Genomic DNA, 10,664 nt, shown 5'->3' on the forward strand with positions numbered 1-10,664 from the left:
AAGTAGGAATAAGATACTACTCTTATATAGTCTTTACTTTCTCTTTTTAAGTCTTAAGTTACTCTTACTTTCTTATAAGAATATCTATAATAATGTTTTCCTTTCCTAGTTAGTAGGTAAACCGGACTTAGTACTTAGCGAGTTACTTAGCCTATCTTACTTATTATACGGATAATTAGCGCTTAGAAGTAAAGTATTCTAATACTTAATAGTCCGTAATTATGAGGAAAGGTTTATAAAGGCCTATAAGTATAGATCTCTATTCCTCTAGTCCTTATATAATAGCTAGGAGTTCTTTATTAGGTATTCTATAATAGAGTTTAGCGTCTAATATTACCTTAGAATAAAAGGATACTAGTTTCTATTCGTAATTCTCTTAATATTACGATAGAACTCCCGTAACTACTCTATTACTTACGTCTATTTCTATATAAGTATCTAAAGTTAGATTATAGTTTATAAGTAGTAATTTACTATATATTAGTTTCTTAAGGTTTCTAAAAGATTCTTTCTTAACTAGCCTAAGTTATTACTACTTTACTTTTAAATATAGTTTTTCTAGTAGCCGGCTAATTTATCTATAGTTAGGAAGGAATCTCTAATAGAAGTTATAGAATCCTAAGAAAGACTAAAGAGATTAGAGGGTTATAGGTAATTACTAGGTATGAATAGGTTTAATTTTTTACGGGTCTATTAATATACCCTTAGTAGAGATAATATATCCTAAGAATTTCGTATAAGTAGTTAAAAACTTACTCTTTTTTATATTAGCTTATAGTCCTACTTTTCGTAATTATTATAGAACTTTAATAACGTATTAAGTATAATTATACGGGTTTTTAGAAATAATAAGAATATCATCTATAAAAGTAATAATAAAATCATCTAAATAGTTAAAGAGAACTTAGTTAATAAAACGTTAAAAAGTAGTAGGCCCGTTACTTAGCCTAAAAGGTAAAACGTAGTATTTAAATAGTCCGTATCTCGTATAGAAGGTAGTATATTCTTTAGACTATTCTTAAAGTTAGATTCGATAGAAAGCTTATTAAATATCTAGTTTTATGTAGATCTTTCCTTTACCTACTCTCTATAAGAGTTCTAAGATAAGAGGTAAAGGATATAAGTCCTTCTTTATCTAATCGTTTAACCGTTAGTAGTTAATATAAATTTACTAACTACCTCTAGGTTTTTTTACTACTAATACTAGAGAGGCGTAGGGTATATAACTCTTAGTAATAAATCCTTTCTTTAAATTCTCTTAGACGTATTTCTTTACTATAGTAAGCTATTCTAGAGATATTCTATAGAGAGGACTTATTAGTAGGCACGGAGAATCCTTATATATAAGAGAGATTTAATAATTAACTCCTATATAAGAAGGTAGTAGCTAGTTAGACTCTTATTTTAAAAAGATGTTATAGTAGTTCTTATACTTAGACGGTAAATAATTATTAAGGTATTTATTAAAAGCTTTATTTTTATCGGCTTCGTTAATATTATCTAGTATAATAGAATAAAAATCTACTACTTCTATTATGTTTTTATAGGTAAGTTAATTTCTATAAGAGAGGTAAAAAAGGTTTCTTAGTTATTAACTTTAATATCGTTAGAGATATATATTAAAGAAATTAATTAGTTTATCTATAAAACTTTACTTTATATAGATAATTTTAGGATGTTTAAAAGATTTAAAAAAGAAATTTAGTCTAGAGGATCTAACTAAACGAGTTATTAGTTACGGTAATCTAGAAGAATATAATAATATATAAGGAACTAGTAGCCTAGAATAATATTATAGCGCCTAATATCTAGTATAAAGGCGTATATTATAACTAGCTAATACTAGAAATAGAATTATAATTAATAAACGAAATTAAGTTACTTATTTATGCGTTAGTTAAACCTAGAGACTTTAAGGTTCCTACTAGTAATCTTTCTTTTCTTAATCCCTAATTCCCTAAGTTATAGAAGAAGTTAAGAATAGATAAAGCTAGATCTATTTATACTAGTATTAACTAGGGTATAAATAGGTATAGCGCGACTACTAGCTATAATTATAGTTTATATAGTAAACGGGTATCCTCTAATAAGGTTATAAACGTTTATCTATAAATTAGTAATTTATAGAGCTCTAAGCTTATATCTTAGGGAGGAGACTTCCCCTAAGACTTATTATTTTCTAATAAAGAAGAGTATAGTTCTAATATTATACGCTCTTCTCCTTCTTCTTCTATTATAGTATTAACTATCTTTACTTTAGTTTCTAGGCACTATTAGATAAGGTATCTAAATTTTCTATATTAATAGTAGGGTCTAATATTACCTTAGAGTTCTACTTTTCCTTTACGTATTAGATTTTCCGTTATTACGTAAGGAGTAGATCTCTATAATAACCTTAAAAAAGGCTATTCTCTTAAACTTCTACCTATTAAAAGAGTAGATTTACCTACTTATTCCTATTATTATTTCTTTATACGGTCTTTCTAGGATAATAAAGATACGTTTTAACTATTTTAGTACTTAATTATACTTCGTACGATAGGGTATACCTTTTAAAGGTATTCTTTAAATAAAATAGAGTCGTCTTATTTAATTACTACTAAATAAGTTTATAGTAGAGGATCTAATAAAGAGTAAAAATCCTCTTTCTATTATTTATACGGAAGGTTAGCTTCTAAAGCTAGGTATATAAACTCTAACTAGAACTTCTAAAGATCTATAGGAATTTTATAATAAAGGTCCTTTAGCTTCTTTATATCCTTTTACCGGTATAGATTCTTAAATACTTACTTAAGCTAGTAATATAAGTTAGTATTAAGGACTAGATCGTCTATCTTTATATAGCTATAAAGAAATAGTACTAAACGCTATACTACCTTACCCTATATCCTAGAGAGGATATAACTTATAATAGCTTCCTTAGTATCTATAGTAGTACCTCTTTTAAAGTAGTCCTTATTACTATAGATTTTATTATTTATAAGGAGCTACTAATACTTATATATAGGGTTTTAGCCGTTTATTAATTCGGGTAGGTTAGGCACTCTTAGTATATATTTCTTCTTCTTCTAGGATCCGTTCTCTTCTAAATACTATAAACTTATTAACTTAATAGTATCTTCGTACGATAAAGTTTAATAACTTAAAATCCTTTCTACTAAGTTAAGGATAACTTATTTAAGAGTCTTAATTTATATCTTCGCGTAAATAGTAATATCCTAGGTTTATCCCTTTATAAGAGGAGTAATCTTAGATCGATAGTTATTAGCTTCTTCTAGTAGAATATACCTAAAAGCTTCTTTAACCTAAAATTATATTACGTAAAAAAGACCTTTCTCTCGTACTTATATATTAAGCTTAACTAGTAATAGGGAGTAAAAAGATTATAATAAGAAGGAGAGTACCTATCCTCTTCCTTCCTCTAATTTATAAGGTAATTTAGTACCTCTACGTAAGGGTATTTATTATTAACTACTAGACTCCTCTTAAGTACTAGTCGCGTAGGCTTAATTCTTAGCTATACTATCTATATATAGAATAGTCTTCTACTTTCTTATAAGTAGGTATAGAGAGGACGCCTCCTTAATATTTATATACTACCCTATAGCCTTATAAAGACTTCTATAGTTAATATATACTTAATGCTCTTTAGTCCTTAGATAATACTAATACGCCTTACTAAGACGACTTAAATTTCCTTCTTAAATAATAGACGGTCGTATATAAGGCTTAGGCTATATATATAGTATACCTAGTTTAGGTATTCTAATACCTCTCTTAGGTAATAAAAAAAGTAGGATGGGGATAATACCTAGAATAATCTTCTATATCTATTACGAATTATTAAGCGGCTAATATATAGGCTTTTACCTAGAGGCTATCTACTTAGTTAGATATATATAAAATTAAAAAGAACTTAATTAAAGTTAAGTAGTTAAAAGATAAAGTTAAGTAAAGTCTTCTTAATTATTATAAATATAGAAGATACTATATACTCTTCTATCTTCTATATATATTTATATAAGAAGTAAAATAAGAACTAAACTCTCTCTTTACTACGTAAATTACTACTTTAGTTACGTTATTAAAATAGATAAGAAATTAATCTTCTTATTACTACGTAAAGTTTTATTAGCTATTAAGTAGGCTATATATCCTTAGGAGTATTTATTATCTATTAGTACTACTAGCTTATACGGCTTAGCTAGTTTACGTAGCTTAGTTATAATTAGCTTCGGCTTATTAAGTAATTACGTAAGGGCGTAGTTATAATATACTTATATTACTAGTATCTAGTATCTAATAGCTATCACGATAGATAGTTAAACTAAACGAGTACTACCTCTAAAACTATAGAATAGGAACCTACTAGTCTAGCCTACTTAGCTATCTAACGCGCTAAGTAGGTATTAGACTTAGAGGTAAGCTAATAGTACGAGTCTAAACTCTATCTACGTTATAGTAGTAATGCCTACTTTATTAGTAAGTACCTATATAAGCTAGCTTATCCTCCCTAAGCTATAGTTATCTAACTATTACTAGAGGATAAGGTTAAAGACGCCTTAGAGTCTAAGTTAGAAAATAAGAAGCTCTAGCTATAGTCGTAGTCTAGAGTAAAGTTATAAACTAGGAGGGGTTAAATTATAAGATAGTAGCCTATTAGTATAAGGCTAAGTAGTATATAAGGGGTAAATCCCTACTAGTATTAGCGCTAGTTAATTAAGCTTCTTATACTAGAGCTCTTATTAATTTAGGGAGTAAACTATATATAATAGTAATATCCTAGTTCATAATACGTATAAATCTCTTAACTTATAAGATTATACCTATACTAATACTTAGGCTAAAGAGTTTAGAATAGTTAGTAAAGATAGTAATAGAGTTTATATTAGACTTAGGAGGATACTTAAAAATAATCCTTACTTATATAGTACTCTAACTCCCTAATAGTATTAAGCTATTAATAGGAGCGCTATAGCTCTACTAAGAGAGGGTTCTATTAGACCTATTAGCTAGAAACCTTACGTTTAAGAATATTAGCCTAATAGTATAGGAGAAGGAAAGACTAAAGGTAAAAGATAGAATCTATTTTACTTAAGCTATCTTAGTCCTAGTATACTAACTACTTACTTAAACGGTAACGAAATAGTAGAAGGGGTATATATTTATAGTAAGCCTTACTAATATTAATAAGGCCTTAATAACTAAACTAGTTATTAGTAAAGAGAAGATCTACTACTAGCTACTAGAGTAGATTAGTAACGAGTACTTACTACTATTTAATAAGGCTCTTATAGACTTACTTCCCCCTAACTAACTAGGTATTAACTATAAGATTAAGCTAAATAAACTACCTAATAGTAAGGATCTAGATCTACTCTAGGGGCTACTTTATAGGATAAGCCGTAAAGAGCTACTAGTCTTATATAAGACGTTATATAAGCTCCTTAAGAAGGGGTTTATACGCGTAAGTAGCTCTCTAGCTATAGCTCTAGTACTCTTTATAAAAAAGCCTAGTAGAGGATTAAGGTTTTATTATAACTACTAAGCCCTTAATACCCTAATAAGAAAGGATTATTATCTACTTCTACTAATTACTAAGATGCTAGCTTAAATTAGATAAGCGTACTAGTTTACTAAACTAGATATAGTCTTAGTATTCTACTATATTTATATTACTAAGGGAGATAAGTAGCTAATAGCCTTCTATACCTAGTTTAGATTATTTAAATAGATAGTAACGCTATTTAGCCTTATAAACGCTCCTAGTACCTTCTAATAATATATTAACTAGGTCTTAAGGGAGTTTCTAGACGATTACGCCTTAGCCTATATAGATAACGTTCTAATCTTTACTAAAGAATCGCGTAAAGAGTACTATTACTAGGTTAAGATAGTAATAGACCGCCTACTTAAGGCGGGTCTCTACGTTAATATTAGAAAATATAAGTTTAAGGTCTAGTTAATAAAGTATCTTAGCTATATTATTAAGGCTAGGTAGGAAGTATATATAGATCTATTAAAGGTTAAGGTAGTAAAGAACTAGACTAGGCTAACTACTATTAAGGCTATATAAGGATTCTTAGGTTTTACTAACTTCTACTATCGTTTTATTAGTAGATTCTTAGAGATTACGGAGCCTCTTATTAGACTTATATAGAAGAATAAAGAGTTCTAATAGGATAATAAGACTAAGAGCGCGTTTAAGTAGTTAAAGTAGGCGTTTATAGAGGCGCCTATATTAATATAGTTTAATCTAGATAGGGAAATAGTATTAGTAACGGATTTATTAGGCTATACTACTAGAGGAGTACTTTACTAACGCGATAACTAAGGCGTTCTTTAGCTAATAGCCTTCTACTTAAGGAAGAATAACGTCTATAAGGCGAATTATAAGATCTATAATAAAGAGCTCTTAGTAATTATTAAAGCGTTAGATGAATAGGACTACCTATTAAGGAGCGTTAGTAGCTTTACTATCTAGACGGACTATAAAAACCTAGAGTACTTTATAACTAGTAAGTAACTAAATAAGTATTAGGTTTACTAGGTAGAGAAGCTTAGTCGTTATAATTTTACGATCGCGTATATCCTAGGAAAAGATAATACTTAACTAGACGCGTTATTATAGAGAGAGTAAGACTTACCTACTAACGTAGATAATAGCTACCTAAAGTACTATTTTACGTAAGTACTTAAACCGTTACCTACTAGTCTTATAATAATAAGAGTAGACTAGAAGGAAGAACTAGTAGAAGAGGATACTATATACGTCTATTCTATTACGCTAGTAGATAATAAGATTAGGGGCGAGTAGATAACTAATATATAGAAGGAAGTAGTAGAAAAAGACGAAACCTACTAAGCTTTAAAGATAGTAGTACTAGGTAAGAGCTAGATATTACTAATAGAACTCTCTCTTAGTAAGATATTAATATCCGACCTTACTATAGATAACGGGAGTAATCTTTATTAGCGTAGTTAGTTATAGGTTCTAGATTCTAAACCTCTTTAGATAAGTATCCTTTAGATAATATATAACTCCCTAGAGGTAATCTATCCTAGTAATAATAAAATAGTATTCTAGCTCTACTATCTAAAGCTATTTTAGCTAAACTATAGCGCCTAGGTAAAGTAATTTAGGCGTAATTACGATATCTATAGAGCGACTAAATTTTAGAGAGACTAGAAATAAGGACTACTCTAACTACTCCTAGTTCTAGACTAACTATAGTAAGAGGTATCTATAGATTTTATAGGCCCTCTTATAATAAGTAAAGGAAATACCTATATATTAGTCGTTATAGATAGGCTATTAAAAGGCGTAATCCTAGAGCCCTACTATAATCTAATAGTAGAGGCTATAGTAATATTATTCTTATAGATATATTATTAGCGCTATAGGCTACCTAAAGCTATTATATTAGACTATAGTCCTTAGTTTATAAGTCTCTTATAGGAGCGCGTTTATAAGCTATTAAAGATCTAATAGCGCCTCTCTACTAGTTACTACCCTAAGATAGATAGTTAAACTAAGAGAGTAAATATAGAGGTTAAATAGATACTAGCTATACTAGTTAACTACGTATAAAACGATTAGGCTAACTACTTACTAGTTATTAAGTTCGCGCTAAATAATAGAACCTTAGCTACTATAGGCCTTAGTCTATTCTTCTTATTATATAGCTATTACGCTAACTCCTTATAGATAAGACTCTTAGAAAGCTCTTAGAGCGTTACTAACCTATAAATACTAGTAGTACGTAGTAATACTATTATAGTAAAGATCTAAGAGGCTACTACCTAGGTAGAAAACGCGATAACTATAGCCTAAGTAGCCTAAGAGCGGTAAGTAAACTATTACTATAGCGCCTTACCTATATATAAGGTTAGAGATAAGATCTAGTTAAGTCTTTATAATGTATCTATAGACCGCCCCTCTTAGAAACTAGAATATAGGTTAGTAAAGTATACTATAACGTAAGTCGTTTTAAATAAGGCCTACTAGTTAGATATACTAGGTACTATCTATAATATCTTTAACGTAGACCTACTATAGCTAGTATTTAATAACGCTCTACTAAGTTAGGTATATATAGACTACTAGCCGCCTACGGTTATTATTAATAGTAAGAGTAAGTAGGAGGTAGAACGTATACTTAATAAGCGCTAGCGCTAAAATTATTAAGAGTTCTTAGTAAAGTAGACTAGGTATATAAGACTAATATAGGAGCTAGTATCTATATTTAAGAACGTAGCTACTATTAATAAGTTTAAGGCTAGACGGCGAGTATAAGTTAATAGTAAGAGGGCGTTATTAGATAATAAGTAAATAATAACGAACCCTAGTAGTAAAACGTCTAATAAGTATTAGTAATAGCTAAGTAAGCTACTAGTAGCGCCTCCTACTCTAAGGCGGCGTAGTACTAGACTTAGGTAAAAAGACTAACTAAATTAGGACTCTAGCTAATTAGGAGCTATTACTAATACGTATAGTCCTTAGGGGGTCTATACTTAAGGACCCTCTATATAGGGTCTAGAACTACTAAAACTCTACCTACGCTCTACCTACTATTCTACTACCTCTATAATCTTTATAATCTAACTAAAACTATACTACCTTATAACCTTATCGTCCTACTATACTATAGATGCTAATAATAACTACTTACGTAACTTATATAACCGCGTTACTAAGCTTAAGAATTCTCCTTTTCTAGTTAACTCTATAGACCTAGCCCCCCCTCCTAATAAGGCTAACCCTACTATCTACCCTAATACTTACCCTAGTAACTCTTACTTTAGTACTACTCTCTATATCCCTTCTATCTTTAGTAATATTAAAGACCTCCTTAGCGTTAAGCTCTATAGTTACTACTTTTATATTATATTAGGCTCTAGTTAGAATAACCTTAACGACTCTATCTATAATGTTATTACTACTACTAGTAGTATAATCCTCCCCTTCCCTAACTTTAGTAATACTAAGGATAAAGAGGAGGACTACTTAGGCCTATTCCCTTCTAGATCTATCTAGTATTAGATCGTTATAGATAAGGTTATTATTAGTCTTACCCCTTATAACGCCCTATCTATACCTAGTTATAATACGCGCTAGATCTTACCTACTAAGCTATATATACTTATTACTATTAGTATTACTAAGCTACCCTAAGGCTAGCGCTATTTAATCTATACTCTACCCCTATTCTCTTACCTTAGTATTAATAAGCGCTTTATAGTCTAGTAGAGCTACCTATTACCTAGCCGCGTTACTAACTACTATATCTACTTATAGTAGATCCGCGGTAATAAGCTAGAGTATAACGTATTTATTATTTACTACCCTAACGCCTACCTCTTTCTATCCCTCTCCCTTAGTAATATAATTAAGGCTATAGATAGCCTTATTCTTAACTACTCTAGTAGTCTACCTAACTATAAGACCTAGTTCCTTATCTACTCTACTAGCGCTAATATTCTACTATTTAGCTAGCTACCTAATAAGTATAAGTCTAGCTAGGGTCTTATTCTCCCTATTAAGTAGTTCTACTATCTAATCTTTATCTATATTAGGAATCTCCCTAATCTAGGCTATATCCTCTATAAGTATCCTAGTAATAAGGAGTTCTAGGCCCGTCTTATCTCTTATAGCTTTACTAATAAGTAGACTACTATAGCGACCCTAGTAGCTACCTTAGCTCCTACTCTTTCCTTACTATTCCCCTTTTTTTTTATATAGTAGATTAGCGTTACATTTAACGGCGTAAAGGGGGGGGGTATTATTATAGTTTCTAACTATTTATATTCTTAGATAGATTCTATAGTTAAAGTATTAGGCTTAAAAAACTAATTCTCTATCTATATACTTACTTAGATTAGTACTTTAATCCTACTATTATAAGACTAGCTTACTATAACTAATTATTACTATAAGAAAGGAGTTAACTTATATACCTATATCTTAATCTCCTAATATTTAATTAATTATCTATAGATAATAGAGTAGTAGTAGTAAGATAATTAGGCTACCTAATAGGTAGCCTTATAGTAGTAGTAAGAGTTACTTCTAGATAAGTAGGCCTACCTTATAGAATAGGCATACTAATAGTAGTAGAAAGCGCTCTATATATAATAGTAGAATTAGTAGCTATACTACTAACTAACTACTAGTCTATTAAATCCTAATATTATCTAGTTACTATAGTAGTAGATAGCCTATTAGGCTAATAAGAAGGAGTATAAGTACTAAGTAGGTAAACTAACTAAGATCTTACTAGAGATACCTATTTATAAGGGTAATAGGAATAGACTAGATATATAGATAGATATAGTTTATAATAAGATAAACCTAGACTATACTAACTATATACTAAAGACCTAGTTATTTACTATCTAGGCTAAACTTAGTAGTAAAGCCGCCTATAAAATAACGCTCTAGTTTAAATAATATAGGGATAATCCTAGTATAACCTTTAAGTAACTACTTATATACTTAGAGTTAATCTATAGTAATTCTTACTAAGTAGTAAACGTATAGTACTAGATATATATATTATACTAGTAAGGAGTACTATTCTAGAAGTTTTTTACTAAGTTTAATTATAGTAACGCGCTAAAAGTATTAGCGATTCCGGATTTTTACTAGTTACTTAGCTAAAATA

Source organism: Phyllosticta citriasiana, assembly GCF_038021145.1.
Source record: "Phyllosticta citriasiana strain CBS 120426 chromosome Unknown IWZ02scaffold_8, whole genome shotgun sequence".
Classification (NCBI taxonomy): domain Eukaryota; kingdom Fungi; phylum Ascomycota; class Dothideomycetes; order Botryosphaeriales; family Phyllostictaceae; genus Phyllosticta; species Phyllosticta citriasiana.